Source organism: Phasianus colchicus, chromosome 18 (assembly GCF_987193195.1).
Source record: "Phasianus colchicus chromosome 18, bPhaCol1.hap1.1, whole genome shotgun sequence".
Lineage (NCBI taxonomy): Eukaryota > Metazoa > Chordata > Aves > Galliformes > Phasianidae > Phasianus > Phasianus colchicus.
The window spans coordinates 1,404,681-1,430,967 of NC_143453.1; the positions used below are offsets into that span (position 1 = coordinate 1,404,681).

The 26,287-nt window shown below is 44.0% G+C and overlaps 2 long non-coding RNA genes across 2 annotated transcripts in view; one reads left to right on the plus strand and one right to left on the minus strand.

Annotated features, from left to right (window-relative positions):
- The window catches only part of LOC149915496 (uncharacterized), a 66,588-nt gene that overhangs the window by 16,604 nt on the left and 23,697 nt on the right, over positions 1-26,287 (minus strand). Inside the window, exons 3-4 of the long non-coding RNA XR_016472070.1 lie at positions 21,975-22,136; positions 20,171-20,289 (exon numbers count right to left, since the gene is read on the minus strand). This is a non-coding gene — a long non-coding RNA (uncharacterized LOC149915496). The remainder of the gene's footprint in view (positions 1-20,170; positions 20,290-21,974; positions 22,137-26,287) is intronic.
- Positions 6,945-11,587, plus strand: LOC116228304 (uncharacterized). Its single transcript, XR_004166745.2, has 2 exons — positions 6,945-7,031; positions 10,389-11,587. It is a non-coding gene; the product is annotated as an uncharacterized LOC116228304 (long non-coding RNA).

The following is a 26,287-nucleotide window of genomic DNA, read 5'->3' on the forward strand; positions in this document are numbered from 1 at the left end:
CGGGACCTCTGGAATCATGGACGGCGGCGAAAGGTCAAACAACGACCTGGGACTCACCCCAAATAGGCCTTCCATGGTCTTAGGAGGCTCCTCCAGCTGCAAGGCTTGCAATACATTTTGGGCAGTCGAGCGTTCTATATGATACTTCTTCAAACAATTAATTACTTCCCATCATAGACCCTGTAATTTCTTAGCCCATTTTTGTCCGTCCATTACTGCATCCCAGATCATATCGCCATAATTCTGCCACTCTTTGACTTCAAAGAGGGCAGCAGACAAGTCATTAAAGTGCACTTTTGCCTGGCCCATCGCTACCAAAGTCGACAGGGCTTTGGCACGAAGCTTTATTCCCAGCTTCTCTAAGAAGCTAGATAATAGCGACTGGGCTACCTCCTGCTCCATGTCATCTTCTCCACTCGGCTTTGGTACGCACTACCTGGCCGATTCTCTCCCTGGCTTTGGTGCGCTTCCTGGCCAACATCCTTTCCCCCGCGGACAACTTCCCAAGGTGCAGCGTTGGAATACTACTGCACATAGGCGAGTCCCTGTTTGGGTGCCATTTGCAGAAGCAGGATTGTGGAACTCAGTGACGACTCAATACGAGTTAAAAGCTAAGTCCAAATTTAATGGGTTAATGCAGCAATATATACACCAGCAAATACCCTTGGCTGCGTATGATTGGTTATACGAGTCTGCGGGTAATCTATCATCGTGCGTATCCTATCACCGGATGAAACCTGTCACCGTGACAACGCGGAACCTCTCACCGTGACAACGCGGAATTCCCCAGAACCGCCTATTTTTTCCAGCCAACCTCCTCATTAGACACAACTCAGCAACCACTTGTTTATCTTGAATCCTCAAAAAGTCACCATGTCCTTAACATTCCCGAGATGGCCTCACTCTTCAAGCCACTCCTCCATAAAGAAGAGCTGAAAGACAAAAGCAGCCTCCATAAGGAGAAGTTACTAATAAGACCTTCAAAGCTGCTAAGGATGGGTCAGGATCTAAGGATGCACAGGATGGGTCAGATCTAACTAAGATGTCAAAAACTGAGGGGTCTACTTCATAGCTCATTCCCCTTTATTTTATTTCTAGCGTTTGCAATTGGGCCATTTGCCTCACTGCAAAACAAGCCTCCAAGACTAGTCACATGAACTGCCCTCTGGAGGTGTCTGATTGTCACCACTGATTCACATGAAGTGACACCACAGTGCTCAGACTTTCACTTCCAAAGTTCAGACTTGTAAAGGAAGGTGACACAAACGGACTGTCTAAATACTCCAAAGACACGTTTTCAGTTCTGTCACAACAGGCAGGTCACTGTGAATAATGTGCTTCAGCCTCTGATGGCCAAAAAACTCACTACTGAATAAAAGACGAAAACCAGGAAGATTAAAAACAAAACAAAACAAAAACACACACACAAAACAAAACAAAACGAAAAAACAGTATTGTCAGGAAGTGGGTGGGAGAGAAGGGTTGGGATGGCTATTGCTTTGTTCATGGGTCTGCCTTCACCAAGAAATGCTCAGAAGTATGGGGGTCTCTGGGGATTCCTCCAGGCAAAAGAAATAGGTTGGCACATAGGGAGGCTGGATTTCAGGGAAAATGTTTTCCTTGTTCTTCTGGAGGGCTATTCCACTCATTCATGGCATAATATTGTCTTTCATATGAAGATCATAATGATAATTTTGAAACAGCTGTGTATGGTGAGTTATAAACAGAGGGGTTAGGATTACCTGGTCATCTACCAGGTGGAAAAAATTACATGAATGCTGTCCACACAACCCCCTCCTGCTCCTGTGCAGCATTAGTGAGCAGTGTGCAGGAAAGCTGACTGCAAGAAAGCAAACATGAAAAGGAATGGGGCGGCCACAAGAAACACAAAATCCTCCTGGTCTAATGAGGTGGCTGCAGAAGGGAACTTGGAGCTGGCAGTGTCTCTAAGGCCAGCATCAGGGCAGGATGGGCTGATGAAGTCTGAGTAGATGCCACAGCTTGTAGCTTTGAAGACCTAAGGACGCAGCGTAAAGGGACATGGAACCAGGGCTCAGTATGCAGATTTTGCTCCATTATGTTTCTGAGCTGTTTTTTTCTCTTTTCACTCCCAGCTATGGAAGACGCCAAAGCTGTTAAATATCAAGCATGTATAATGGGAATCCCATGAGCTGGGGGAATGGCCAGGATTCAAGGATATGTCCAGAGCGGAAAAAAAAAAAAAAGAGAAAAATAAGAAAGAGAGAAATAAGCATAGAGACGTGGGTGGAAGCGGGGAGGAGGGGGAGAGCTTAGACCCATGACTTCTCTTTGGTTGCTCTATTTTTTTTGAGGTCACAGCTTAACAGCACTAGAGTTTTATTGCTGTTTATACTATTGTTATTATTACATTATTTTCTTTGGGTCCTGAGAATCTATAATGAACACAGCCCCTTTTAAGCTGAATGCTGCACGTGAGCACACAGACACACCACTGCCCCGAGCTCTCCTGGGGCAATCTCCATGTTCTGCAAGCTATGATTTGGGCAGAGCACAACTCATTCTCAGCCCAGGACCAAAGGAAGCAGGGGTCACCCTGGCTTTGACACCTTCCCATAGAACCATGGCACTGGAGGAGCCTTGTCCTGACCACAGAACACTGCACTGCTTTCCATCAGAGACAGCTCCCTCCTGGGCACAAGGCTGTGTCATTAGTGCAGTGAGAGCAAAAAGCAGTTCCTGGGGGCAGCAGGTTTGTGCTCCCTGTGCATCCCAAGCTGGGTGTCGAGGTAGGGAGAAGATAAGAAATGAGATGAGAGAAGGGTGTGTGATACAGTGCTTTTCAGATGATGTCTCTGACAATTTGGCTAGGATCTCCTTATTACACAGGATTTTACTCAAACCTCAGAGAATTCATACAAAATATATAGACCATAGAAAACTGCCTTTTCTATGCGACTTGCATGCGCTTAATATAGGACACAAGATGAAGTGGGAAATACCACCACTGCCCCAAGCCACCAGAGCTGCCAGCATTAGATATGCAGGCTACGCATTAGGTGCAGAATGCTATGAGGAATAGGAGGGCAATGGGATCACTAAGGACCTGGCACTCTCACATTGTAACAGCCAGAAGCTACTGGCATTTGCACCAAAGGGATCATGAATGCACTCAGCAAGGAACAAATTGTTTGGGTCTGCTCCTGCTTTCCACCTGAGGTCTCTGATCCCATTCCGTTCTGCCACTGTCAGTTGGGATCCTTGGCTACCTAATTCTGAAACCACTCCTCAGTATTTTCCAAATATATTCTTTCTTTCTTTCTTTTGTTTAGCAATTTCCACAGGCCTTGGAAAAGCAAAGATTGCAGGAGAAAATCCTCTGGAAGGGGTAACAGTAGAATGAGACAAAAAAGTTCACAACAAAGAAAGATAAACTGAAGTTACAACAGTTCATGGTACTTCACTCAAGATTGAGCTGAACTGTGCTATTTTTAAGCATTTTCCTTGAAGTAAATACTATACTCTGCATTTTAGAGATGGCGGAACTGAGATACCTGGGCAAAAAAAGTGCTCTGCCCAAGGCTATAGAAAATGGAGGCAGAACTAGGACTCCAACCCTGATGCTGTGTGCTCATCCTAAGGCTCTCCCTTGGAAGTCATAAACTTAAGTTTAAGAATCACTACATATGAAATATACTATGAAATTTTGGCTTGAGGATGCTCATCTGTCACTGTTCACAGGGAAAATACTTTTAAAACAAGATGAGTTCACTATTAAAATGTTTAATTAAAAACAAATAAAAAGCTCTCAGCTTGCAAAAAGCCTGGCATGGCTGTGGATAGGCTGCCAGAAAAGGCAGCAGTTCTTCCCTTCCCATTCCACTTTGCCTGAGTTTGTATAGAAAACACTATGCAAAAGGAGGTGGGCAAGAAGAAGAGCTATTTTTATTTCCTCAGCCACTTAGCTAAGAAATGCATCCAAAAATGCAGCTTTGCTCAGGTCTGTCAATTCTCCTGAAAAGGCTCCTCCTCCATTTGTTTCTGCTGGTTTGCTTCACTTGCACAGGTGAACCTGAAGTTCAGTCGCTGCTGAATCCCTGATGGAGCCATTTGATCTCAGCACAGCTCTGATTAAACAAGCGGCTGTTTTCGGCCCATCAGTCAATGTCAAATCTCAGACTGAGAGACAAGCACACCACGAAACCCCATGGCTTCGGCCCTGCTCCCTGGCCAAGCCCTGAGCATCAGCACCGAGGTTGCATTTCTGGAAGCTTTTTATATCCCACACAACTAAAGGAGGTGGGGAATCCCCTCACGGTGTACCAAAGAAACCCACTTTGGAGCTGCATTGTCTCTTGCACTCTCAGATTCATTACAAAGATTTAAGAAATAAAGGAACAATTTAATAGGATGACGAGATGCAGATAAATCTACTGAAAAAAAGACAGATATTTAGCAACACAATAAGAATCACTGCCTCTTCCAAAACCATCTCTCTTCCCTTACTTTCCTGAAACCACTTCCCCCTTTTCAGGCATAAGTCCAGAAGGAGAAAAATGATATTTTCCCCCCTTCTTTTTGATAAAATAATCCATTTTACTGCTTCAGACAAGCCGTTATTCATCTTGAACCTGTCCATCCCTCCCACTGGGAGCACCAGATTGATTTACCAGCTAATCCAGTTAGCAGCTCCTGCCAGCCACAGCATTCCAACATCCCCTAATACAAAGCAGAGGAAAAACTGCATACATACCTATGCGGGTGAGACAGAGAACACACATATGCTTGTACACGCGTGTGTCTCCGTGTGTGTTTTTAGGTCAGAAAGAGAGAGAAAGCCACCAAGAAGTTACGTTAGTTCAAAATTTCTGGCTTGTATAAGAAATAGTGTTGCCAGCATGAGCAGGGGGTTAAAAACAGATAATCATTATGATCCTTTTCAACCCAGGCCATTCTATGATTCTATGATTATCCCCCTGTACTCAGCCCTGGTGAAGCTGCACCTTTAGTACTGTGTTCTGTTTTGGGTCCTTCACTTCAAGAAAGACTCTGAGGCCCTGGAGCGTGTTCACATTAGGGCAGTGGAGCTGTGAGGGGTCTGGAGCGCAAGTGTTATGGGGAGTGGGAAAGGGAACTGGGATGGTTCAGTCTGGAGAAGAGGAGGCTCAGGGATGACCTTATCCCTCTCTACAGCTCCTGAAAGGAGGTTGTGGTGAGGTGGGGTAAGCCTCTTCTCCTATGTAACTGGTGATGAGAGGGAATGGCCTCAAGTTGCACCAGGGTGGATATTAGGAATAACTTCTTCTCCAAAAGAGTGGTTGGGCACTGGGATGGGCTGGCCAGGGAGGTGGCAAAGTCAGTGTCCCTGGACAGTGTTGTACTGCCAGACATGGTTTAGTGGGAAATATTGGTGGTAGGTGGACAGTTGGACGAGATGATCTTGGAAGTCTTTTCCAACCTTGGTGATGCTGTGATTCTATGATTCTAAGTTTCTTTTCACTCTCACAAAAGAACAAAACTTCCAAGCTGAGAAATGGAGAAGCTCTAGCAGAAGGTTTATTCCTGCCCACCAACAATTCCCTTCCCTTTCCCTGGGGTCCAACAGTTGGTTACATTACAAAAAAAAATTCCAGATTCCAGTTCCTTGAAAGTAAGACAGGACAGTTGGTGTGGCTATGAAGAAAAGGTTAATCTATTTGGAAGACCATGTAAGAAGCAGAAGTAAGGACAAGTGAAGAGGATGCACATGCAAGACAGTCATGGGTGTATCTGTCAGAGATAGCACGCATGTCCTTGCTGAGCGTGGGTATGTGTCAAAGGGCCTGGATGCTGTTTCAGGCACAAGGGGCTGTACAAGATGGCTCCAGATCGGTGGGTCACCCCTCAGCTGCTAAGCCCTGCCACTCTGTGTTCGTTATTCTTTTACTGAGAATTGCTGTAGCCATATACCGGGAAGGTAGAAAAGCAGAGAAGAGCACTAAGTGGGAAATGAGCAAGTGTCACGAAACAAAATCAATAGCCTGGAGCCAAAGCTGTTTCTCTCCCTTTCCTGTCTCTGATTTGTGTATGTGCATGTGTGTGTAACTGCAGGGTGTCTTTACCTCCTCCATTCTCTTCTTTCCCCACCACTGCAAACGTTGCAGAGCATGATAATGAAAGCTGGTGTCCAAGCCACCAGACAAGCCCATCACTGCAATCAAAGCAACTGCGAGAGATGGCAGCCTGCGGGCTCATCAAGCTGTCCTGACACCGGCCAGCCTCCTGCACATGAAGATGCCAATCTCGCCTCTCTCCCATTCCTCTTTGGCAGCCCAGTCTCCTCACCCTCCTCCCGCTGCCACGCTCCCCTCCTGCCCTCCCCCTCTGCTCGTCCACGCACAGCACCAGGAACGCCAGCCCGGGCCACATCCCAGCCGCTGTCTCTTAACGATTCTGATAGAAAATGCCCAGCAGGCTGAATCTTTCCTAGAAAAGCAAGGGGAGGTCGGAAGGCATATGGTTGCTGTCCTCTGAGCTCCGGGTGACAAGGTCTGTGATGCTGCATCGTTCCCAGGCAGAAAAGGGAAAAAAAGAGAGGGAGAAAGAGAGAAATATCGCCTGCTTGGGAAATCACAGGCTGCTCCCTGCAGTAAGCAAACCTCTCTGACCCCGTGCCGCACTACTGGGAACGTATCACACCACGCTGGCAGAACAGAGGCTGGCACTGTCCTAAAACTGGAATTTAAAAGTGCACAGATACTGAAATCTCTCAGTGTCCTTTAGTAGAGTCATGGTCTGCCCTACCCTTGGGAGAGAGCAAGCATCTGTCTGCCTCTCCTCCTTGGCCTAGAATCAAGAGTTTTAGCACATTTAGGTCCAAAGACAGCAAAATATCCCTGTATCTTTGCAACTTCTGTTACCATTACCGGCAGATACTTTGTCTGGTTCTGCTCTTATTGTGACTTAAAACTCAGATGGAACCAACAGTTACCTGGCAGTCCATGCAGCGAGCTGGGCTAAATGTCTGGGCTGTGGTTTGTGGAGAAGAGATCACCACCTGTGGGGAGATGAAGGTAGGCACTGGGCTGCACTCCTCCCAGGGCTCACTCTTTCATCAAACAACTGAATTCAGAGGCTGCAAAGATTCAGGACAACACTATTTCCAAGTGCTTTGTAGAAATCATTGCAACAAGCCCTGCCCTACTCATCCGTACCATTGGCATGGAGGAAAGTCTGCAATTCCAGAATGCATTTTGACCCTAGCTATAGAGTAAGTATAGGATATTACACTGCAGGACTTCTACAGGTGTGTCTTTCAACAGCAGCATGTTCTCATAAAACACAGAATGGAACTACATGCATTTCCTCACTAAATGAGCACAAGGGCTCCTCTTTCATACAAATGAGTTCTCTCAACATACGAATTCACTGATCTCTCTTGCTACACCAACATAAAGCTTCTTTCCAAACCATAGACCTCACCTTTAATAATCAATATTTCCTTTCCACTTGCTCAGTTTTCAAGGTCATATGTTGAACAGATTAATCACACTTTTAGAAAATCTCCTTTTCCTAGACTGATGCTAGCACCGACATTATGAGGAATTTAAAGCAAAAACACACTGAACAGGGCTTGTGTTTGTCTTACCAATGGAATCCTGGGCCAAAAAAAAGAAACTGCTGTTTGTCCAGAATAAAAAAGGCAAATAAAATTATTTCCAGGCTTTTAAAGAAGCTGTTACACATAGCAAAGTAAAACAAAAATTACTTGATGACAGTGGCCTTTTACAGCCTTACAGAGAGCAGGCGCACTACAGCGTAAGCCAAACACTCTCTATATTCTGCTGCTCTTCCATGTACTCCTAGGTCCTGCTTTAGAAAAATGGCCATTCATGGTCATGGTACTTTATTTGTAACACAGAACAATTACCTGTAATCCTAGATGCTATCATCTCCATTGATTCCATACAGTACCTTTTAAAAATATTTATCTAAATGGAATTTCAGAATGCGGTAATACTAGCCTGCATTTGGAAGGCAGTGCTCACTATAAGCAGCATGAAACAGAAGTTCAAGAACTATTTGTTGTCTCTCTTTTAAACACAAAATTCCTCTATTATCAACATGATTTGTATCCTAAAATCAGAGAAACAGAGTAGTTACACAAGGTGCCAGTGAGCACCATCACCTCTAGGAAAGCTGTGGCTAGCCACTGTGCTAAATGAGGTATCTGCTGTAACAGTCAGAAAGATCAGCAGGATGGAATGGTGATACAAGAGGTGTAATGGCACAGGGACCAGTACAATAGGAAGATGTTACAAAAGGAAAAGTGCTCCCCTGTCTCTGAAAATCTAGGCTCATAATACAATCACCACAGTCTAGGGAAGGATCTGGCAGTCAGCTCTTCAATGAGGTCTAAAAGAGGTGCAGCCAGTGAAGGTGCAGCCTTCACCTGTGCTCTTATGGCTAACCAGGTCCTTTTCCCAGGTGTCAATCAGTGGTTCAGGCCAGGACTCAACAAATACCGTACATCTGCTGTAGTTGAGCTTGAGCTACAGTCTCTATGCCTACATTGGGAATGCATTGGTTTGGACAGCATTGATTCCAGCAGAAGGAAACAAGAGTCTGTCAAGCATAACAGCCCAAGTCTGTTCAGTCTCAGTGTAAGATGGCCCTAGGGTTCAAATATTTCAGCACTGATACCGATTTGAAAGGGAGCTGTTTCCTTGAAATGATTTAAATGGAGATATCCCCACTGAAAATTTTCAGTGAGATTCTTCATGTGAGATTCTACATCATACCAGGACCACGTCTCTCCAGATGTCACAGGATTCCTGCCTTGATTCAGCCTTCATCCTGGAGTCTCTGTGCCCAGCTCTGGAGCCCATCAACTCTGGAGGACCACTCTACAGTACCACTCCACTGTTGACCACTGTTTTACTTTCGACAGCATTTTTACCCAGTATCACATCTAATAACTCCAGTCATCCCCTTTCTTGGAGGCAAATAAAACTTACTGCCTTTCTGTGGCAGACAGGTACATTACTCACAATGAGCTGACATGAGATGGAGAAGGTCAAACAGTAATGAAGTGGCAGTGGTTTGGAGTAGAACCCAGAAGTCCGGTAGTCCAGACCCTGTTTAATCTACTAGACTTGGCCAAAACCAATTTTTATGTTTCAGAAGGAAAAGCAGAAGAGGAACGACTGTGACTTATCAAGTGTCTAAAAAGAAGTAGGGGGAAAAAAAACCAAGTGTGCTAGGCTGTCTGACTATTACAAAATGGTGAGCACTTCTGCATCCATTCCTCTTGCCATGTCACTAAGAATTACAGTCTGCCTTCAATGCCTAAGCACATTGAGAACATATAATAATAATTATAGTGTCAGAATTCCCTTGGAGATCTGAGCAAGATCTTGTTTCCTAAAGTAGCTCAGGGAGAAGAGACCGTGACTACAATTTGCCCATTCTTTCATAAGCACTAAAAATGTGGATGTGTTTTCAATTCCCGTTGAAGGGGCAGAAAGGAGCCACCTGTGCAGTGCTGCTGATAGTAACAACATGTTTGTGACACCGCAGTGAGGGCATGTGACAATGGATTCTGACATTGCTCCATAATGGAGGCCCTTAGATTTGGCAAGAGGAACAAATTTCAAAGTCTAGAATACCTGAATGTGTCTGAACGCTGCATCTCAACTTGGCAAGCCGGTGGCTCATTTCATGCTCAGAGTCTTCCATTTTAATGATTTCTCCATTTTCTGCTCTGCTAGAGTGTGACCACACCACTTGCCAAGGAATTTCAGCTCCCCTTGCTTTCAGAGGGGAATGCAAGTTCTCTGTCCCTCCACGAAGCACTGCTCCCTTGGAGGCTGCCCAAAGAAGCCTTCAAGACATGCACAGCTCCTGCCTACCAGTGCCAGATCTCTGCATGCTTTCTGGGCCAGGAATGGGTTAAAGCTATCAGGGCAACAACAAAAGCAAAGATCCTGAACATCATTTCATGCAAATGACCTTTCAGTGGCTTCCTGTTCGTTCACTGTGCTCTTGTCTGCCAGGGCCCCGGGGCCTTCAAAACCTGCGGCTAGATTTTAACTCATCTCCCCTTATCTGCTTGACTGACTGTCAGCCTCGCACATCTCCCTGCTTGTGATGAAGGCCTTAATTAGTGCTTGTCTGTTTACCCTTTTCCTATTGCCACCTCTCTTTTCCTCTCCCTCCCGCTATTCTTCTCCTTTCTCTCTCCCTCTCCCATCACCCTCGGGCTTGTTTGCTTAGCTGGGCAACTCTTGTTTACTCAGTAGGGAGGTTATAATATATGTAAATAAAGTGAGCCAAAAGTCCATGGAAAGTAAAAATATAGATAAAGAAATATCAACACAGAAACATATTTTCACCTTCACTGTTAAAGCTGGCCTCTCTCTTTTTTCTAGCAAACAAAACATTTTGCTGCCTTTTGAAATCAACAGCAGTTAGGGAACGGAGCTGCTTCCCCCCCCCACACTTCCTGTCTTTGGAGACTTTATTATCACGAAACACAGACAGCAATGATCACCTACTGCCCACCTGGCTCGGTGTTTCTGGAGAAGACACTGCCCACTTCAATCATCTCAGGTTTCCTGCTTGGAGAGGACATCAAGAGCTGTGGAACCTGTCCAGTTTCCAAAAGATGAAGGGACATAAGATGCACGAAGATGAAGCAGGTTTCTCCTCCTTCAAACAATCCTGCTGGCTACCAATGTGCCATAAAACTATCCAAAGAAATTGAGAACAGAAGAAAAAAGGCTTGCAAGTCAGACTGAGCACCCAACTTCCTAGCATTAGCTCTCATTTTTTTTTTAGAATCACACAGTCATCTTGCTGCAGAGGTCTGGTCAGTACATAACTGCAGTCTGAAGCCCTCAGACAAGATCTCAAGGCAGAGACAAATACTTAGAAACCACAGATGCCTTGAAGATTTCTTGAGCAAGCCAAAACACAGCATGGAAGATAAAGCCAATCTCATGCAGCAGTTTACTGTCAGCCTCAGAATCAGAGCCCAAACCTTCTGAACACCAGACTAATTCTTATCCATCAAACTTACCCTCTATATGGACTGTGCTGTAAAATAACACAATAAAACTTGCCTGCTTCCTACATCCATTCAGCAGACAGGCCTGGAATGCCCTGCTCTCATGCAGTGTCTCTGCCCCATGCCCCAGCCTGCAGATGTCTTCTCCAGGCTTTCTGTTGTTTGGCACCACAGGAAGCCTTTGGAAAATCTGTGCCAAAGAAGTCCTATCACTAGGACTGCTTACAGTGTGTTTTATTATGTGTCCCCTCATGAAACAGCTCTCCATAGACAAAATGCTGAAAAGCTTTGATGGAAACAAGACAAGTCAGTGCCCTTCTGCAGAGGAAGCAATGACAAAATCAAGAACTTGTGATGCTGAGGATAGGTGGCCATGGTTTACACATCTTCCCAATAAGCCGATGACCAGAGCTAGCCTGGGCGGTGAGAATTACACCTTATATCCGTTGATAATGGGATGCAGCATGCATTCCTGCAGTGACATCAGACAGCTGGGAAATCTTACCTGCAGAGTTTCTCCTGACACATTCCTCCCTAATAAAAGCTGCTTCATGCCTGTAATATGGCTCATAAAATTTGCTTTGTAGCTAGATGTTTAGCACAACTTCTGCAAGGCTTACAGGAAAGCGTGTAGGTGTTAGGATCAAAAGAGGACCCGTAACTGTTCACGCAAACACATGATATGGGCTGGAGTTCTGAGCTGCTCGGGTCCTTGCCAAAGGAGTTTCAAGACTTACCAGACTTTGCAGGAAGTAGTAAAGCTCAGTGGCTGCCAAAGAGTAAAGGACAGAAAAGAACGGTTCTCCCATTAGCAAGTAAAAGCCTTTAGATTTAACAGAGTGTCAGGCTCACATCATGTAAGAGAGGAAAAAGGGGAACTGGATTGAAGAAAGTAGGGAAGGAAGCATGGAGAAAAGTGGAAATGAAGAGAAATAAAGCAGAGGAAAACCTCTCCTCTCTCTGAGAGTGGATTAGCAGGATAGAATCATTCATATTTGTGAATAACTTACACGCTGTAGTGGAGTCTGGAATAGACAGAGATGGGGATTCTGAGGTGAGGAAGAAAGGGAAAGACAGACAGACAGACAAGAAGACCTAGCATAAAAGAGAGAAAGGAATGTGGTAACACAGGGATAGATGGAGACAGGGCTGGTGAATGTCCAGAAGACAGTCATAGGCCTGGCCAAACATGTCCTGACCTATACAGCAGCTCAGCTCCATACACAAGGCAGACTGCTGGTCCAGATGCCGGGCTGTGCCACTGGCTCCCAGGAAGTGCAGGGCTCATCCCGCTCACTGCAGCTTTCTGGGACCTCACTGGGAGTAAGATCCTCACAACAGATCCAGTGAGGTTAACAAGAACAGAGTAGAAATATCAAGGGAAAGAAACAGAGCCAGTAATATTTCTTGTGACAGTTTGTAATATTTCTGGGTTACTTCTTGAAGACTTGACATTTTTATGCCTAAATCTGTCAGTGGATCCACTCCCAGCTATGAACGGCTCATGAATCAGAGATGCAAGGTCATTTTTAATTGGGTTGAGAGATGTTTCAGGGTCAATTTGCAAGTATTTGTAAAAGGTGAAATTTTAGAGACTACTTACTCATTAACGGGGTGTGTGTGCAGGCAAACAATTAACTGCATTTTAAAAGATGATCAGGATTGCTAGCTGCCTGTTGAGGCCTGAGCTTTAAGATCTCCATTTGTCCTGATAGTATCTTCTAAGGCCTGAACATTGCAAGAGGTTGCGTCACTCTGTGGATTTAAATGTTAGTGACATACTAGGTGAGAAACACCACATCTCAATCATAGGGTGAACAGAGCAGGGATCCACTCATTACAGGCAGTTATTTCCTCTTTGCCTCTAAGGTTCAAGGGCTGGAGCTTCCTCATCCTAAATCCCACATTCTTCAGGTCTAAGAACGCTGAAAGCACTGACATCAAAAGGAAAAAACAGACAGAAAATAAGTCCTCGTGCATGAGCTCTTTCTTGACCCAGGGCCTCAACATGCATGTGATCCTAAAAAATATGTAACTGAGCAGAAACATACCACCAAGCTCTATTTTACAAACAGTGAGAACAGACCTGCATGGACCGAGAAAAGATTAGAGGAAAAAGGGAGCAGAAGAGTCCATCCCTCCTCCCTGCTCACCTCCAGGCAGTCAGGGAAGCTGTTATGGGACACATGAGCAGGATTAACACTGGAGCTCATGTGACAAAATAAATATCGTCTGGCCACAATCTCTTGACATGGGTTGGGGTAACCAGGAATTGTACAGACAGCCAATAAAGGCTGTCTCCAAGAGTTGGTTTTACATTTTTCTCCATTAAATAAATAAATAAATAAATAAATAAATAAATAAATAAATAAAATGGGTCAGTTGCAACTAAAACACAGCATCAAACAAAAGCAACAAACCCAGCCTGATACAACTAATTAGGAATAGAAATAACAGACATAGGGATTTACATTATAAAGCAAGGCAGCAGCCCTGAAACCCACCATCCCCTTTCCCTGACAGCTGACAAAACTATTCTGCCTTGTAGTGGGCATCTGCCAATACCTACTGCCTCTGAAGCAGACATCAATGCTTTGCTGACCACAGAGCTACTTTTATTTACCAGGTACTGCCATACAGCCCAGGAGCTTGTAATTCCCAAGACGACATGCAGTACAGATCAAGGGGGCTGTTGTCCCTCTCCTGTCTCCCCTTGTCTGCAAGGAGTTCACCAAAAATGAAAACAAACAAAATAATAAAACCAGCATAACTTTCAGAAATGACACTCTAGAATATTAACTGAAGGGCTAAAAATGAGTTGCCAAGTAAACCCCACAGAGGATACTTGCTTAAGTGCAAACTAGAACCTTCATCTTTTATTTCTCCAGAGCTCCTGGATGCAATCCATTTGGTTCTCACTGAATACTGCTTCTTGACATGCAAGTGTCTCATCGTTATTACCTGAAAAGAGTTCAGCTGCAGCAGTAACTACTGCCAGCATCTGCTGGAAAAGAAAAAAAAAAGAATATTCAGCTGCTCTGAAATATTCCTTTTCTTTCTGACTGCTTCCCTTCCTCATGCAGTGATCTAAAAGATGCCCATTAGCCCTCGATTCACACTCTCCTATTCAAAAGCTTAAGAAGTTTCAGAACATGTTCCATTCTTCAAATTTATTCTTGTGGCTAATAAGTACTCCAGACCAAACAACACACTCATCAAGTTAACTTTCCATATACACTAAGTGCAGTTAACAGGAGCCAGGCGAGCTCACCTTAACACTGAGCCATAACATCACTAAAGAAAGAGATGCTTCATTTATTTTGCTACTTTTTCCTCTCAAATCATGTATTTACTCTATTCATATTACTAGGTCTCTATTTACATAGCATTTCTGAATCCTATTGAATAATGTTTTACTTTTGCATTTCTGTTTTACAGCTAACAATGGTGATGTCTTCTATACTCAACATTCTACAAGGACTGCTCTGAAAGTAATGCCTCCTCTTTTATGATGTTGGCCCATGAAGTCAGAGGCAGATGCTGGTGGCATGGCAGTAGGGGTTGAACCTTCCCACCAATATCCCATTACATTTTGTTGATGTGTGGCAGATGTCAGCAGAGGGGAACACATGGAAGTGTTCATGAAGCAAATGGGTGGAATTCAGTTCCTCCCTGTGGAAAAAAATGGTACCCACTGGCATTCACTGATGGTTGCTGAATGGTGATGGAGACCAATCAGTGGATGTAGCACAGTGAGGGGTGGGTGGTGCCTTTCAGCAGTAGTGACAGTGGCAGTGGGTCACCTCTGCTGGTGCAGACTTCTACGAGCACAGCACGCAGCTCTTGTTCATTGCTGGTGAAAATGAAGAGCTAATGGTGATGACTGTGCTGAAAAACAGTGTTTTGTAGCTGAGAATGTACTCTATAAATTTGTGTTATTGCATTCTTTGTATCTGTTGTAGTTTCTATGGAAATAAATAGGAGGCATTACATTCAGAGTGGCCCACATCATTTCACCAACCTATAGAAATACATCTAAACACAACCATATTCTTTCAGAAGCACTTGGGAATGTGTCAAAGCCCCCATCTCTAATACGTTTGGTGTATTTACTATCATTTAACAGTTCAGAGTTCTTGCCAGCACTCCATTTACAAAGAGTACATGTTCACATATTCTCAGACAAAGCAGAGCAGGACAGCACCACTGGGTTCATTTAGAAAGTTCAAAACAGATAAACACAAAAGCTCTCGCACACAAGACTTGATTAAACTGGGACACTCATTGCTACAGGAGCCACTCTTACATCCATTTCTGAAGTGCTGGTTATTGGACATTCAGAAATGAAACAAAGCAGTAGTGGTCTCTAGGGCTGTCTTATCGAGTACTTCTGCCCATGCCTTACCCCTGAGACACAAGGGTCTTCCCTCCAATGCAGCCTGGCAACAAGCACAAGTTCTATATTATTTTTAACATTTAATCACTAAAAAATTGTATTAACACTGCTGGACTGTGAGACAGGCTTCTCAAATGGAAAATGTTCCACAGCTCTGTCTTGTAAAGATCAGCCGCAAGCCATTGCCCTGACTCCACAGTCTCCAGCAGAAGAAAAATGCCAATTTTTCTATACTAATTAATGCTCACCAGGGCAAATTAAAGAGGACAGTTATTGCACAATGCGCCACTTTGAACTTCTACAGATGTCTGACAGCCCTTTGCAGACACACAGCCAGCAAGCTCTGCAGTCCCCCTACCAACCAAGCACAAAGTCCCACTGCTGGGTTTTCTCTGGGAGGAGGTACATGATGTAACCAAAGGAAGAATAGAATGAGCCTATGAGCGGGCCAGGAATAAAACCTGTATCTACTGATGCTCAGTTTCAGTGTCTCCATGGCAGTGCGATGCCAGGGCTGACATTATAGCATGCATTAACCTTCTGGCTTCTACCCAGCACACCACACAAGGAGAGATAACCCATTTGCTACTGCTGGGAATGATCAAGGGCAGAGGGCCTGATGCGAGCAGCGGATCTAAACATGCACCTTGTTGCGTCTGTGCTGGTCTTCCACTGCTCCAAGAGAAGGCAATGTGCAAGCAGTGCTGACTGTACCTAGACTTTGTTTTTTGGCATGAAAAGAATACAGCTAAATAAAGCAAAATACTCCTGGATGGTGCCAGTTACACAAAGGAAGGCGTACCCAGTCACATCTAGGATCATAGAATCACAGAATGGTTTATGTATCTAAAAGATCATCCAGTCCCAACCCCTGCTGTTGGGCTGGTTGCACCCCACTGCATCTGGCTGCTCCATCCAGCCTGGCCTTGGGCCCCTCTGAAATGGCACACCCACACTGCTCTGGGCAACCTGTTTCAGATGGCTGTGAAGCCTTTGGGGCTTTATAACCTTCCGAAAATTCATCACATTTCTCTTGTTGTGAGTTATGGGAACACTCTAAGAGCAGAAAGCCATGGCACCAAAGCAGCAGCTGATGATTTAAAATCTCTTGAACAATTACACAGATCTGCAAAACAGAAGGATGTAGCTGGTTGTGACACAGCTTCATTAGCAGGATGAACACTTCTTCCTTTACTAGAAAATCCTTCAGACACATCAGGATGGGACTGTACCCAGCTAGTACATCCCATTACTCAGCAGAAAGAGTTGGGTCAGATGCTAAATTCAAATACATCACATTTTGTGGGTCCTCTTATCTAATTCTCTATGATGTACTGTAAGATAAAACTGTCTGTGCAGGCAAAATGATTTCGGAGCACACCTTGACTAAAATTGGTCTAAAAGCAGTTTCTGTATAAATTTCCACAGCGGAAGAAATAAACTTCCTAATTGTAATGAACCAGAACAAGAAACTAAAAACTGAGAACTACCCCAAACTGATAATCCTGAAGAATGACAGCCTGTTTGGTAGAATGGAAAGATTTTTATTTACATAACAACAATTATATTTTTATTGTATTTAATATTGATTTAATTGTACAGTACATATGAATGCAATACATATACCTCAGAGTTAATATTTTACCACGTCGTAAAAAAAATGAAATGGAACTACTTTCAAAATATGATGTTTCAATACTGTCAATATTTACATTTTGCTACTCATAACAATTAAGGATTTAGAGTATTTGTGCTTCAATACCTCCACCGAAGCTGAATGCTCCCCAGAACCTCTGATTTTCAAGGAACAGTGCATTTAATCAACATCTTCTGTCACAAGACGTTCTGTCCCCAACACGTTTTAGTTGGGCATTCCCTTTTTCTCCCTCCTCCTTCTCTCCTCTCTCACACAACAGTTGCTCCCAACGAGCAGCCAAAATGCTGATGTTGTTTTGCTTCCACTTTCATGCCAACCCTGCTGATGCCATTACCTTGGCTTTGGAAATGGAATTTGGGCTTGGAGCCAGCTGGCACCACCTCAGCAGCATTTTCCTTTCTGGAGCTTGGCGTACACCACACCAAAAAGACACTCTCCTTGATAGGTTGTGCAACACTTTGTGGGAAAGTCAGATTAGTGGACAATGTCCCTTTCAAGTTCACAATGGCTCACACTGGAAAATGAATTAAATATTTTCTTCCTGCCACCTGCAATCAAGAATCACAAACTGTCTGCGTTCTTTCTAGTTTTGGTTGGGGATGAAGAGAAGGTTTGTTTTTCCTTCTAATCATTACTTTTTTTTTTCTGTTTTTTTTTTTTTTTTTTTTTTGGTGGGGAAAAAAAAAATCCAAACAAAGGAACAAAACCAGAAATACCAATAAACCAACAAAAGCAGAATGTACTGAAAGAAAAGAAATGATTCTGGGGACGGGAGCCCCCATCCATGTAGACTATAACTCACTGCTAGGTAAAAGTCAGCATAATACTTAATCCCTGCTTCGAGGTCAGCAGTGAGGGTAAAGAGAGCATAGGGAATTGCTTCTCTTCCACATGGGGTAAATTCATTTATGAAGAATAATGGCTGCACCAGTTCTGAACACGTCCCTCCCTCTGAATAGCTCTTCCAGCCCAAGCAGCGCTGAGCTTGAAACCTGGTGCTTTTTCCTTCCCACCTGAATCAATAACAGGGATGAGCTTTCATCAGACAAGCTTCTTTAGATACTGGCAATTCCATCTGTGTACCTGTTTTGTACCAGCTTCTAAAGTCTATTAGAGAACAACTTTTCTAATAATTACAGCTAGAAGTGAGGAGGTGGCAGAGAACTTCTCTGTCCCATGAACAAACAGAGACCCATTTTCTTTTTGAACTCAACTTTTCAGAAGGAGGATGTGTGTTCCAGTAGCAGGTTTAAGATGGAGGGAAAAATGTAGAAAAGATATATAATATTTAAATTCAAATCCTCATTATCCATTACTTTTGAAATCTTACTGCTCTATGGCTTGCCCTGCTGCCAGGCTTATTGCTGCTGGTTTGTATTTTCTCGAGCACAAACCTCTCCCTTTTGCCACCTTTCTACAGACACCTGGCAGGACAAAAGCTTCAGAGGAGGAGGCAAGGAGGCACAGATATGAACACAACCTTTCTGTTTCCACTTTGGGTTACACTGTGCTGCACCTTTGGCACAAGCTCCACTAAACGTTTATTTTCCCACAGCTAGCAGCATTTCAAAATCAGGTGGCCTACATCAGCAGCTGGAGAACAACTCTCAGAGAGAGCGCAGATGGGTTGCTCTCCTGTACGGGACCTGCACCTCATAGGTGGGAATTTGCTTGGTGTTAGGCTCCTCTACGTGTATTTTAATGTTGCCCCTTCCCCCCACCATGCACTCATGCCAGGCTGTGGGCAGAGGTAATGGGAGAGGAAGAAAAGCTGCGCCTAAGGAGTATCGGTGCAGGAAGCAGCACCAGGAGTTTCACTGAGTGTGATGCACTTGAGTGCAGCTGACAAAGCCAACTGCAGGAGACTCCCTCTGATGCTCTCTTCCACTCTTGCCCTACTTCCTAGAGCAGCGAGTGCCCTATCTCTGCACAGCCAGAGGTTTCTGAACACTATGCCAGAGCTACTCAGGAAGAACAACAAAAAAATCTGACAATGAGAACAGACTCAGAGAGGGCATCTCTAAAACTAAACACAAGCAGCCATTCACTTTGTGCATGGAAAAGCCCCGCAAATCCAAAGAAAAAGGACCTCATGACTCTCCCCACAGCCTGAGTACACTGGCATGGTCCAAAGCTCTGGCTGTGGCTGAAGTCATTGCTATCTGTTGGCTCACATGTTGCCTGCTATGAAATGTATCTGTTGCTTCTTGTTTCCAGCATGGACTGCATTGCTGAACAACCTGTCTTAAGGGAAGGTGAAATGGGTAGAAGAACAAGAGCAAGCTGTCCTCCCCCAGATTCTCCAATGCAACATGAGAAAAAAGAAAAAAAATAAAAAAGACAAAAGGAAAAATGCCAAAGGAAAAACAGGAAGAGATCCCAGGTAAAGAGGGCACAGCCACAAATGGAGGAATTGTACACAGAATAGATTTGTCAGATGTTGGTCAGCCTAAGATAACTGGCTTTCAATTCCCACTAAGAGGAGTTCTACAACTCCCAAGGGATCCTCTAAACCTCAGATTTACTGAAGAAATATTTAATTGACTAGAAACTACTGGAATCCGAGAGACAGTAAACATAAAGAAACTGTGTTTAGGAACTCCATCAATAATAAAAAAATGGTTTTCAGTTGATGTTTCAGGATGTAGCCAGTGATTGTATTTGAATAAGCAAATAATTTCACAGGTCATTCTGATGTAAATTGATCAAATTAAATAATAATTTCAGGATAACTGAATTACCTTAAACATAGAGGTTTGAACTCAGAGATGCTATGGGGTGAGAGTAGGTGCTCTCAGCACCTGTCAGGATTGGCTTTACCTTACCTATTCCATCACCCTGTGAAGGTAGTATCATGTTTGATTTAGGTTATTCTCCCTTAAAAAATGGATTAAATACACAGCTGCCAGCTTTATTTCTCTTGGCTTTTCAAACACAGATAAATTTGCCTTTTAACCTTACCTACAGAAATAACTTCCTACAAAGTTACAACAGTCTCCAGTTAGATTTTGATGTCTCCATCTTCACTGTCTGTATTAATTGCACAACGTAGCATAATATAAAAACATAAAAACAAAAGAAGTAAACTTACAGAAAAGTTCTAGGTAATCACATGTGATGCAAGACATTTCTCGTTACCTGCTCCAGTCCATCAGTGCAGATTAACTTCACCTGAGCCCACTTCATGCACTGAGAAAGTAGCCTGTCCACCTATAGATCAACATGAGAGACATCAGGACACCAGCACAAACACCACATTCATCTCCAAACACATTAGGTTCCTATTTCCTGCTTCTGTTTGGGAGATCCACCTGTCCAAACCTTAAGAGAATATCTGCATTTTTCTCATTTTTTAATCACAAGGAGCATGCCTAGTGCTCAGTTTACCAGTAATTATCAGCCCTCACCATCTTTAGCCATCACTGTGGGGCCACCTCCTGCCCATGAAGCAGAGGGTCTACAACATTGCCAGCATTACTCTGATTCCACAAGATTTGCACTTTCCTGTGCCTCACATTTCTCAGATGAAAGCTTCTGCACCATTTATGTACAGCAGTGCTTGTGTGGGCTGCTTGCACTGCCTTTCCTTGAGAAGGTCTAAATTTCCATGTGTGATTTGAACCCCGATACCCGGGAGGTGCCATTCTGTAAATCCATCCCAGGACACAAGTGTTTGCTCAGCACTGGAAGTCTAGGTCAAACACAGAGAAAAACAGCCTGCTGCCTCATTTCAATATTCAGTGAACACGGCAAAGATTAACATTTCCTCTCTTGAATATCTAAATATTTGCCCATAATCCCCCTGCTAATGAGCAAAGACAAGTGCTGGTAAGTGGCAAGCAGCATTAAGCCTAGAGTCAATCAAATGAGTCCAACAGGCCCTTCAGCGCAACCACAAGGCCCGTGCAAGCTGAATTCAAAGCTGGTGGCTTGCAAATGGCCCTTCTCTCCCGCTAACTCTCCCCCCCCACACATTCCTCCCTCTCCTTTCCTCTCCACCCCCTTTTCCGCTCCATAACCCACTCGGGGGCATAAAAAACTGGTACTGAGAAACCTGCCAACTGCTTTAGACTTTGGAACATAGGCTCCGGTCTTGTCAGCTCTGAGCCTTCCACACAATGGAAAACATTACACATTTCGTTAGCTAACGACCGCGCTGCTCATTTACATGTCGTAGGCAAATACTAACAAGGTCGCAGCCAGAAAAGTGCGGTCAGGAGCTGCTACCGCTCCTGGCAAGAGGTTAGTGCCTGGAAAAGGGCTGCACGGGAAGCTCTTTAAACACCTTGGAACATGTGCTAAGCTGCTGAAGTATGAGGTGTGGTGACAGCAAGGTGTTGAAACAGCACTTTTAAAAGCTGCCAGTCATCATTAACACATCTCCGCAGAGTATTGGCAGCCAAGGCAAAGCCAACACCTAGAGCATCTTCTTGAGGGGCGGGTGGGGAGAAGAGAAGAGGAAAGGAAGCAGGTGTGGGGAAAACAAAGGGAGCACACAAATCACGCGGAGGGGTTTTCCCTCTTGTTAGCGTGTTCAGAAATTCCCATCCTTGCTTCTCTTTGGCATCAAACAGCTGGGCAACCTGAGAGGGAAACTGTGAGCCTCTGGGAGGTTCTGACCCTGTCCTCATTACTTTGGGATCAGGTGTTTCTGCTACTTTTGAGTTTCATGGAGCAACCAGCACAAAGCTGGGAGCAGCGCGAGGAACTGGGAGCTGCTGGGGAGGCAGCAAAGAGCTGTCAGCTCAGACAGCCCAGGCCACCAGCAAGAAGTTCTCAGCGGCAGATGGCCAGGCTCAGAGCAGTGCAGATCGGAGCCCATCATCTGTGTGGCTGTATACAACATCTGCTCTGATAGAGGTACGCAAAGGCCTAGGAAAGGAGTTTCTACTTACTATGCTCAGGCAGTCTTTGTATTTCCTCTAGGTAACTGCTACTGGAAGTGCCTTGGAGGAGGAAATCCATGAGCACAGAAGAAGCCCACAGCAGCTGCTGGCTGGATATGCAGGGAAACAGCAGTGTTCAGCCCTCCTGTTCTTCTATTACTCATGGGTCACCTGAAAACACACAATCCAAATTCCAGAAGAAAATATACTTGTCACTTCTTGTGTTCAACAGAATTTGTCCAAATTTTATGGATCTTTTCCTGTCAAAGTTTTGACTGATACATTTTTTAGCTGCATGCTTCCTGAGATTAGTTCCACCTTTATTGAGAATTCTCTCTATCTCTGGCTTTATATACCCAGCCACTTTATAGAAGACTCAAGTCACCAGTATGAAATCCTGGGCTAAACTGCACCAATCATGATCTGTTCCTCAGAATAAAAACTAGAAAATGGAAAAAAAGAAGGAAAAAGTAACACTACAAAGCAGCTGGATACCAAAGTTTGTGTGAAATAAAAGAAAATAGACAAAACTAAATGCAATTCTATTTCCTGAGAGTCTAAAACTATTGTGCATCAAAATCTTAAATATTTATTTGAAATTATGCACCCTAGTTATTCCATATTCTAAACCTGTGCAGCAGAGAGGCTGTAATTGTAATGGATTTAATAAAAGCTATCATATTCCATAATTCAGCAGGAAAGATTATGCACAGCTCCTAGATGCAACTAAGAATAGCTAAGTTTTTTTCTTGCTAGTGATTGCTCTGAGAACTAAAAGAAAGAAAATTATACTTCTTTTTCCTTTTTCTCTCTAAAGTACTCAAGAAGCATCATGTCCTACTGATGTGCAGAATGCTCTGTTCCCCTTTCTTTAATGAGCTTCAGAGCAGTTGATTCGTTAACCCTTAACAAGCACAGGGTTCCTCAATATTTAGCAGATTTCACCTCTAGGTTTCCAGGATGTTGTTCTAAGTAAAAAACAGTCCTTGCCTGACTCCCTAAGAAGCAAATATTTAGTGTGATTGGGACCTTTTAAGCCTGTGGTCCCACCCCGGGCAATCCTGAGATGGGGCAGAGATATCCAGCACCTTTCCCAAACAAGGCAGCTTTCCCAAGGAAGGCAGCTGAAACCCTGCAGCTCACCTGCCAGAGCTGCAGATCCCTCTCCAACCACGGTCTGATTCTTTGCTCTGCCCAAGCGTGATGGAGGACTCAGCAAGGACAGAAATGTCATAGAGTAATCAGATGTGGACTACATGTCTGTGGGGAAACCAGGTGGTGTTCAATATGCTACTCATGGAAAAAAAAAAATGTTGCTTCATTCACTTCCTTTCTCTTTTTTTTTTTACTAAACCTTAGTAAAACTGAAGCATTAAAATAAAAGAAAAAGATAGATTTTTAGAGATATTACAGGGGTTAGGTACTTCATTACTATTAAAAAAGTCTGAAGTGACTTGCTTAAAGATACAGAATGACTGAAGCACATCTCTCAGCATCCAGATTTTCAGCAGAATCACTAAAACTTTTTGATCATTCTTATCTTACTGTGGATAATCACTACTGGAGAAGAAAGGTGAGGTTAAAAGAAAAAAATTAAAACCCTTCTTCAAAGCCAGAGAAATTAAAATCACCATCCAACTTTCTCCTTTTCCTTCTGTCTCCCCTACACTCGCACATGCTCACATACCCATCTTGCAAACACGCTCCATCAGCGTGATGGATAGATGCCACACCTGTTCCCAGCCCCTGTAGGGAGGTTTTCCTCATCCATCTTCCAGGCAGGGACTGTCTCTTCATTTTGTGCCTGTGAAGTCCTCAGCACAATGAGGCTGGGCCCTCTAGGCACTATCAGCATAATAAATAATCATAACTCAGGAGTGTGATGCTTTCAGATCCCAAACTTACATTCTTCTGAGCTCCCACCATGCTTACACACATATACACGCCCTTCTCTCTTTCTGAATTTGACCTCTGCTCTCATTCAAAGCCGAAACCTGTTTCTGCAGGGCTCAGGTTTGGAGGGGGATTCCCGGACAGCCCGCTCAGGCTGCATATATTCCTGTGCCGCCAGGTGGGACAGGATGGCCATCAATCTGTTCACACCTTGTCAGCAAGGGGCCTGCTCTGAACACATCCCTCCTCTGGCTCTAGGAAATTGCTGCAGATGATGGCAAGGAGCAGCGAAGAGGAGTCGCGCACAGCTGAAGAGACATCAAAGAACATCTCGCACCTTATAGTCAGTGCATGACTCTGAAATCTGGGGCAGGGCGAGACTGAGAGGAGGCTTCTGTACCTCTGGTTTTGGATACCCTATGAATTCTGGGGGTGACTACTCCTGAATCCCAGAATTACCATCTCCCTTTTCTCCCCAAGGACAGACAATAGACCTGATGACTTGAGTGTGGCTCTGCCCAATAATCTGTGCCCGCCATGCCTTCATGCCGCCCCACACGTCTTCCCTTTTCCTCTCCCTCCCCTTAATTGTAGCACTGTCTTCCTCCCCTCATCTGGGGTTTTCTCTGTGTTAAAACTAATCGGTTTACCACATGTTGGAAAGCAGCAAAAGGAAGTGGTGAAGTGACAAATGGGACTGCTCATGCTTTAATTTATTATGACAGTCGTGCCCGGGTCCACAAAGTAAACTGAGTCAACAGAGAAGGACTTTGTGCCAAGTTATTTATCCACTTCTTGAAGTGGGGGATCTCTTTGTCCCAGCCAGCCGTGAGGCTGGTTAAACTCATCAAATTTATTGATGAACAGAAGCAGCGGGGAATTTTCTCACAAAACATGTTGTTGTTGAAAAACTTGGATTCATCCAAACCAGAACCTTTCTTCTAGGAATGGCGTGGTGTCATTGAGTTTCCAGAGCCAAGGGGAAAAAAAAAGATTGGGGGGGAAAAACCCAAAATAATCAAAACATGCTGGTAGAACATTTACTAAAAAGACATTTGCTTTTTGTTCAAAATAACATCCTGTGCCGTCTAATTAAATTCTGAATAGTTTCATTTCATTTTTTTTTTTTTTGTTTCTTTCTCAACTTTTTCATGGAGATGTCCAAACATAACATTTCAACTGAGAAAAACTTACATATTTTTTTTCCTTTTTGTTTGTCAGCACATGGCATTTCTCAGGATTTTCACTCCAGTCCAGCATCACTGAATGTCCTAGCCAGCCATAGTCATGTATGCCTCCTATTAACCCACTGAAAGTGAACCCAACTACAGTCAGTTGTCCTACATGGCTGGTGGATTATTTGTCCAAAACCTCAGTTGTAGGAAGGCCAGAAGACAAAGTGCTGCCCAGCACATCACTAGCAGATCAAGGCACTTGACAACCTCTGCTAATTACATTTTGGAAGTTTGCAGAGGCATTTCTTTTGTAATTAACTAACTGCCCTTAGTATTGCCAAGGAACCTATTTTTGCCCCACTTTAGCTGTCTGGCTTTTCTCTGATTATTAGTGTAAATCTATTCCTGGAAGTGCTGTCCCTGATGGAGGTCATGGAATGATTTCCTTCCGACCCAGGTAAGTTCTCAGCTAACTACAGCACCTCATTTTCAGATACAGTTTTTCAAGGGGAAGGTAAAACTGGACAAACCTAACAGAGGAGCCAAAGAAATGCTGAAGAACTTTAGAAATCACCTACAAAGAAAGATAGAAGGAGCTGTGTCTCTGCAGCATGTGTATGGAGTACAAGCCCAGAGCCATGCAGACTTCCACTTGTACCCTGAGCATGCAGAGATCTGCATGATACCCCTTTAAAACATTTCTGTGTCTTTGCTACTGAATCACATTCCAATATCGTGACATAACCTCCAAAGTAGTATTTTAACAACCTGCAGTCAAAACAAGAAACCATTGTTTGCCATCCTGCTTGCACAAGCACCCTCGCTATTGAGCTGGAACGTACCCACATCCGGATAGAGGACACCAGGACTACCAATAAATATTGCATCCAATAGAGAATAACGGGGCTTTGATCCAGCAGGTATATCAATCAACAGCAGCCAAGTATGCCAGCTCAGTCTAGAAGTCTGCAGTTTGACCAGTTTGTGTGGATATACCTCTCACTGCTCCTGCTTCCTAGGCTGAAATGAGGCAAAACCAGGATCCAGGCAGAACCTATGTGCTCCCCTTTGTCTGCATCTCTATGGCCTTTGAAAGGAGGGGAGAAGTTTGTGTTTGCTGAAGATTTTGGTTTTAGATTGTCTGCAGACTCAGGCAAACGCTAGTTGAACTCCAGCCATATTTTCAAACATTTCTTCAGATCTATGACAGCTGAAAACCTTTGTGTATCTGTTGGGAGTGAAGGAAAATGAAAA